Source organism: Miniopterus natalensis, chromosome 6 (genome assembly GCF_054644295.1).
Source record: "Miniopterus natalensis isolate mMinNat1 chromosome 6, mMinNat1.hap1, whole genome shotgun sequence".
In the NCBI taxonomy this organism is placed as follows: domain Eukaryota; kingdom Metazoa; phylum Chordata; class Mammalia; order Chiroptera; family Miniopteridae; genus Miniopterus; species Miniopterus natalensis.
The window spans coordinates 51,462,508-51,470,586 of NC_142086.1; the positions used below are offsets into that span (position 1 = coordinate 51,462,508).

General features: G+C 41.4%; 1 pseudogene; it reads right to left on the reverse strand.

The window, feature by feature from the left end:
- Window positions 1-2,334: 2,334 nt before the first annotated feature.
- Window positions 2,335-7,225, reverse strand: LOC148092910 (tubulin beta chain pseudogene; annotated as a pseudogene).
- Window positions 7,226-8,079: the final 854 nt, after the last annotated feature.

Here is an 8,079-nt window from a genome sequence, read left to right on the forward strand (position 1 = left end):
TGTGAAATTCCTGAATAAACTATGTTGAAATCTCTTCCTGAGGGTAAGAAGTTTGATAAAATGTAATAAAAAGCAGACTTCCTTTGTAATATTTTGATTTAAAACTTTTCTTTGTTTCTCTCAAGGGCAGGTTTTGTCTTCAGACTATGTGACTTGTATTGAATATGGGAACTGTCGTAATTGAATGAACCTTTAATTGTAGACTTTTGGTAGCTTTCACAAGAAGAAAAATTTCCCCTTAATTATCTTTGGCTAATTATCTCTGCACTGATGGCCTGACTGCTGTTATTCATCATATGGGAAGCATAAATAGTAGATAACAGTTGAGAACAGTCCTAGACAAGGTCTTTCTCACCACTAAGAGATGCATTGTTCCTGTTATGGGTCCTAGAAGGTCCAGTAATTCTCAGGAGCTTGGACAGGACTTCTGATTCTCCATCATATAAAGTGATTATGTTAGTTATGGTTATTTTATTTATAAATGGAAGATACCCATTCCAGCTGTCTTAAGGAGAAACAAAAGAAATTTATTGGTTCACATGACTGAAAAGTCCAGCAATAGAAAATGCTTTAGATATTGCTCAATCCAGGGATTCAAAATAGCTCTTCAGGAATCATTCTCTCTTCATCTCTTGGCTCTTCTTTTTTCCCTCTGTTGGCTTCATTTAGGTGATCACTTCCCACAAAGTAGAAAGGGCCTTAGCAACTCCTATTCTCTCAGTAACCCCATCAAAAGATCATTTTCCTTTCTGGAAATCCTAGTAGTATTCCCACTTTAATGTCTTCAGGCTGATTTGGACCATATGCCTTTTATAATTAATGAGGCCAGGAAAAAACTCAAACTGGTTGTATGGGATTGATTATATCACATCCCCTCTTCTGGATCTAATCCTACACACAAAACAAGGATTGAGAGAAGGAAAGAGCTAAGTGCTCTAAAAAAATCAGAATGTTATTCCTGTGAAAAGAGGGAATGGCTATGTGGTTGTAAAAGAAGATGTCTTGGTCATATATTTGTCAAGCATGTGATATTTGTATTGAACCTCAAATAAGAACAAATGTTTATAAGGTGAACAAATAGCTGTAGGAAGTAAAGTAGTCAGCATTGGAGGCAAAAGTCCAGACAGACATAGGGAAAGTTAAAGAGAATAATAGTTCAGAGAAATGGGTGTGGGTTGTTGTGGCTAAATCTCATAGCAACCACCTCCACGCAACATCACTTCTGGCAGGGACAGGGCACTAGAGACACTAGGCATTTCAAGGATAAAACATTTAATAATTATAGTGCACAAATGGGTGGAATAGAAAAGTTAACATTAAATAGTAACTAAGAATAGTTTGATCATTACTTCAAAATGGCTTATAAGGTGCCTTACCAAGTGTGAGAGACCTTGGAGAGTATAGAGAAACTAAGCAACAACAATAATTATGCTGTCAAGGAACTGCTAATAGGGCACAATAAAACATGCAAACTAATTATTATGCACATGGAAGGGAATAAAGAGCTTGGGTCTTATCCCTCACACTTCCATCTATATGGGTCGAGGGGGCCCCAGAATTGTTTGTGCTCCTGGCAACACCTCTGAATCTCTCTAAAGCCAGCTCTCAGCCTCACCACCTTTCTCGTCCTAGAGAGTCTGGGCAGAAATCCCATTATAATCTGTCCCTGTTTGCATCAGTTGTAAACACAAAACACCTGTGACTCTCTGGTCATCCCAACAAAATTAAGCTTTCCCTCTCATAGGCATCTTTATAACCTCTTCTTCAACTGGATCCCATGTGCAATCTCCCATCTGTATTTCCTCCGGGATTCATCAGGCTAATATCATCATAGGTGACACCTGAGCCCGAGGACCCCAGAACACCTCCATCTCCTGCATCATCATGCAAACGCGGTTCTGTTCCTGCCCATTACCTACCTCATTCCCTTCCCCTCTCCTAGCACTGCACCGCTTTCACCAAGCCCTCTGGAACTCACGGTCAGGCTTCAGCAGAATTTCTGATATTCTCTATCACTTCTCTGCAAGTTTCCTTCTCTTCTTACTCTAATGAAACTGATTTGCTCCTGAAGATACTGTTTCTCCTCTATCCTCAACTAGTGCCTGTTTTATTCCCATACCCCTTATAAAACCAGCCTGGCAGTAAAAAGTGTACTTCCTCTTTGTTCCTGTTTCTGGACCATTGTCCTTCCCTCCTTTATAAAGTCCTCCAGCCTTAAATTTCATGTATACCACGCATATTGCCTCCTGAATGCAATCATATACCAATTCCTGATCTTCCACCTTCATTTTGTTATTTCGACATCTGGCTCACTATCACTCCCTCAATAGTATCTTACTTCTTGTTGACTAAAATAAAAAAACAACAACACATAAAGTATATTCCAATACTTTAACCACTCAATGTCCTCCCCTTCAGTTGTCCTATCTTCAATCTACCTCACTTCCTCACTTCATTTATCTTACCTTTAATGTTATGAGACCAAATAATTTCAATTTCTTCATAATCTCAGTTTCAAGCACTCACTCTGTCATCTCCTACCTATCGAGCCCACTTGACCTAGTACACTTCTTGCAACAATACTTTGACCTCAACAAGACCTCCAGTCTATTGCTCCTACAACTTTACACTATTCCTAAAAGTCATCATGTCATCATTTCACTCCTTATGTGGATTATATTCCACTGTCATTTCACATGATCATGTCTTTGGAGGCATTCTTAACCCCCATCCTAGTTAAACCCATCTCTCCATCTACTTACCACCTGCATACACATAGCCAAATGTGGTAGAAAACACACACACAACCATGCTGACTAATTTCATAGCAATTTCATGATTACCATCCTCAAGTAGACTCATTGCTCCCCAGAAATAATACTACTTTGCCCAGGACCATTTACTTTCTTCCTGGATCATTATTTCATACCCAGCCCTTTTGTTTCAAATATCCAATACCCAAGCCCTCTTTTCCCATTCTCACTCTAGATTGATTAGCTTGATTATTTTTTCATTTAGAAAGCAGTAGAAGAGAACCAGAAAGTCCTCAAATTCCCAGCCTTACATCTACTCACCTACCAGCTCCATTCCTGTTACTGTGAAGACTGTGCTATTTAAGGAAACCTTTCCATCTATGCACTGGATTCAATTCACACAGTCATTCTTCCAGCAATCGTCTTCTTTTGTCCCGCATTTTTAAATTTTTTCTACCTGTCTGTCTGTCCGTATGCAACTAAATATGGGTGATGAAAAACACACAAGTATGCTAACTTTAAAAAAGTTGAATTCTTTCCCCTTCATCAAAACTGCTACTCCATTTTCCAGTTGCCTGGGCCAAAATTATGAATTTATCTTTAGCTCCTCCCATTCTTTTATATCCTTCATCTGATATGTCAGAAAATCCTTTTAAAAATGCATAGAGTGCAACCCCATCTTACCACTCTGCTGCTAATGTGCCGATTCACATCTCCACCACCTCTCACTTAGTTTCCTGCAATAGCCTCTCACCTGCATTTTCTACCCTTAAACTTGATGCTTCACAAATCAGGCAAAGTGTCTTAAAAATATAAGAAATATCATGTCACTTCTCTGCTCAGAACCCTCTGATAGACCTCAGATCTGAATATCTCCTGCGTGCTCCCTAGATCCTCTCCGTCTTTTTCTACTGTGATTTATGCCCTAATGGCTGAATTTTCTGGATTGCATTGATAAGATTCCTTGATCTCTGAATTCCCATTGGACCTAGCAATGAGAGCATCAGTGAGAGATTGGTTGGCAGAAAGAAAATGAGGTCTAGGTCCTCCTCCTGCTTTCATATGGTCAACGAAGTGTTGGGTGTTTCTAACCACTCCTTCCCCTTGTCACTTCAGGGACAGGGTAGTAATGCTGTTGTTACTCATGCTGAGTACTATACTGTTTCATTTTAGGTTTCGTGAACCTTGTGTAAACATCTCTACATAGAAAATGTATTAAACTAGACTTAATTTTCCCAACCTGTTTCCTGCTGGGACTATGGATGATACATTTCCCATTTCACTTGGAAAAAGCAAAAAAGTTCTCACAGTGGTCTACAAGGACATACATCATGGTTACCTCACTTCAGTGCCTCTAACTTAATTTCCGATTCACCCGCATGCTCCTCACACTTTACGCTTTGCTATGAAGTCTGTTCACTCCTCTGCCTTTTTGTTTAGGTTTTTACTCAAAAGCCATCTTCTTCTTGGAGCTTTCTATGAACACTATTTAAAATAGAAAATCTCCTCCCAACCTTCCTTATCCCATGTTTCTGTTTTAGCTAAAGGTGTAGAACTTATCACCATATGACATGCTTTGTATTTTACTTATTTCTTTATTTTCTGTCTCCTGCCACTAGAATGTAAGCTCTAGAAAAAAAGGAATTTGGTCGGTCTTGCTTATTGATGTGTTTTGAGTTTTTACAATAATACTGGGCACAGAGTAGGTGATCAATTAATATTGTTGAATGAGTGAAGGAATGGAAGAACAAGAGAAATGTTATGAGAAATTTAATAGGAAAGAAAATACTTTCTGCTGGTATTATCAGAAAAATGGTATTTTAACTAAACCTTGAGAGTGGACATGTGAGATAAATAGAAGGGCTTTCCCCAACAGTAACACCTTGAACGAGGTCACAACAGTGGTAGAATGTCCAAGAAACAATAAGTCTGAGTTAAATTGGAATTTTGAATGCATACATGGAAGCAGAAAAATTTAAATTGCTGAAATTAGGGTCAGGCCAGAAAATAGAGTGCCCCAAATTCAGGGTAAAACAAACCAAAACAAGTTTTATCTTGTAGGAATTGCAATGACACAGAGTCTCTGAGAAAGACTGATTTAGTGATGGTGTACACAAGAGTTTGGAGAGGGGAGAATGTAGTCATTGAGGGAAACTCAAAAGCTGTTATGAGAGGTAATGAGTCCTGAGCCACAGCAGTGGTGATAGCATGGAGAGGAGGGCTGTAAGACGTATTGCCTTGTAAGACTTTTATTGACCCATAGAGGGAAAACTATATTATTCAAGGCATTTGAAAAAACTGATCTCTCTCTCTCTCTTTTTTAAATTCCCACATATTTTTAGCTCTTAGGTCAATGTCATTTTTTTTCAATATGAAAAAAGCAGCAAGTTCAACACAAAACAGAAATTTGAAGTGTAGGATAAGACAAAACCAACAGTGGGGGGGGGGGGGAGCAATAGCAAAAGAAGAGATGAGATGTTATCAAAATATGAAGGTGTCCTGTCCCCTCTCCTCCAAGAAATGACTCCAACATTTAGGTGGCAGTACATACCTTTTCATACACATATGGACTGATTTTTCTTTTTTGGTAAGGAAAGGTGGAGATGAAGAGGGCCTTTCTGGAGGCTTAGGGACCAAGGCTGGTATTTCTCTTCCCCCTTTACCTCATTCCCCATTCAGAGAAAGGAAGGGATTCAATGTGAGAGGGAGGTAAAGTAGAAAAGGAAAGGATCCCACTTGATAGAGTGGGACAGACCCAGCAAAGGAAACAGCTCAGGAAAGAGCTTGGAGAGAGACTGAAAATCGAGATAATACTGTTAACACTTCACCCAAAGCTGAGGGAGGAGCAGGGGAAAATACTTGGAAACTAGGACTTCAATAGCCTGAATCCCACTCTCAAAAGCTGCTCTAGAATGGAAAACCCCATGGTTCCTTGTAGGGACTTCTACCTGCTAGAGTTAGCCTGGTTCCCTTCCCCCTTGGCTTCCACATGGGCTTAGGATGGTGTTGTCAGCACACAGCCCTAAATAGGATCTGGATGAGATCCAGCTTCTTGGAAACGTATCTTGAAAACCAACAGGCTCCAGCCAGGCGTGGCTCAGCGGTTGAGCGTTGGCCTAGGACTCAGGAGATCATGGTTCAGTTCCCATCAGGGCACATGCCTGGGCTGTGGGCTCCATCCCTGGTCCGGGGCGTGCAGGAGGCAGTCGATCAATGACAACTCTCTCATCACTGATGTTTTTCTCTCTCTTTCTCTTTCTCTCTCTCTTCCTCTCTCTGAAATCAATAAAGATACATTTTTTTTAAAAGAAAGAAAACCAAGAAACAAATATTAACTGGAAAGATGGGAGGAATGGGCACCAGAAGGAAATACAAGTTTACCCAGAATGGCAGAAATAAAGATTTCCCAGAATGGAAAGAGAGAGGAGACATTCAACAAACAACGAATATTTATTGAGTGCCTATTAAGTGCCAAGCACTGTTCAAGAACACTACTAAAATAAAAAAAGAGAGGCAGAAGATGCAAACTCTGAGGGAGAGGAAAGGGGCAGTTGAAGAAAAAGGCTGAGGAAACAGAGGGGCCTGAGTGATGGGGTTGGCCTTCACCCTCTTCTTTGGCCTCCTCATGGAAATCTTCCTTTTCTGCCATCTGGTACTGCTGGTACTTGGAGATGAGGTCATTCATGTTGCTCTCAGCCTCTTTGAACTCCATCTCCCCCATGCCCTCATCCATGTACCAGCGGAGGAAGGCCTTCTGGTGTAACATGGCAGTGAACTGCTCTGAGATGGCCTTGAACAGCACCTGGATGACTGTGCTGCTGCTGATGAAGGTGACTGCTATCTTCAGGCAAGGAGGCAAGATGTCACAGACAGCTGTCTTGACGCTGGTGGGGATCCATTCCTCAAAGTAGCTGCCATTCTTGTTTTGTACCTTGAGCATCTGGTTGTCTTCCTCCTTCACAGACATCTGCCCACTAGAAGACAGCAGTCACAGTGAGGTACAGGCCATGGTGGAGTCACAGGCAGCCATTATCTTCTTGGCATCAAATACCTGCTGGATGAGTTCAGGTTCGGTGAGGGCTGGGCACTGCTGGCTTCCATGGATGGTTAGAGGAGGAAAGCCAGGTATGAAAAAGTGGAGGTGTGGAAGGGCACCATGTTGACTAGCAAATTGCAGAGGTTGGCATTGATCTAGCCAGGGAAGTGAAGGCACCACTCATGGTAGCTAAGAGGAGGTGGTTCAGTTCCCCATAGATTGGCCTGGTCAGCTTGAAGGTATGGAAGCAGATGTCTTAAAGGGCTTCATTGTCAATGCAATGGGTCTCATCAGAATTCTCTACCAACTGATGGAGGGTGGTGTTGCTGGGCTCAACCACACTGTCAGACACTTTGGGTAGAAGTACCACACTGAAGGTGTTCATGATGTGATCAAGATACTTTTCACAGATCTTGCTGATGATAAAGATGCTCATTCCAGAGCCTGTGCCCCCACCCAGTGAGTGGGTCAGCTAGAAGCCCTGTAGACAGCCTCCTTCTACACCATGTCTAGGGCTGAGTCAACCAGCTCAGCCCCCTCCATGTAGTGGCCCTTGACCCCACTGTTTCCTGCCCCAGACTGACCCAAAACAAAGTTTTCGGGTCTAAATATCCAGAGTCTATGGTCCTGGGTTCTAGATCTACATTTCCCCCCTCTGGCTTCATTGTAATATGTGGAGATGGGATCCAGCTGCAGGTTGCTGTCCCCCAGTAGATGCCAGTGGGATCCAGGCCATGTTCATCATTGATCAGCTCCCAGAATTGGCACCAATCTGGTTGCCACACTGGCCAGGCTGAACAAGCAAGTTTTCCCTCTTGCATCAAATGAGCCCACAACCCACCCCCAGAAGTGTCAGTCTGCTTTCTTCCTATGAGTCTGTCTCTATTTTGCTTGTTAGATCAGTTTGTTCATTAGATTCCACATATTAATAAAGTCATATGGTACTTGTCTTTCTCTGACAGACTTATTTCACTTAGCATAATGCTCTCTAGGTCCATCCATGCTGTAGTAAAGGGTAAAATTTTATTCTTTTTTTACAGCTGAGTAGTATTCCATTGTGTAAATGTACCATAGCTGTTTTATCCACTTATTCAATGATGGACACTTGGGCTGCTTCCAAATCTTGGCTATTGTAAATAATGCTGAAATGAAAGAACTGATCTCTTAATTACCAACTGACCCTGAATCAACACAGTGCTTTATTTTATTTTTCCAATATCATCTGGATTTTAAAACAATAAACAGGCTTACTTTTTTTCTGCCTGAATTCATTAGCCAGAAATACTCTGT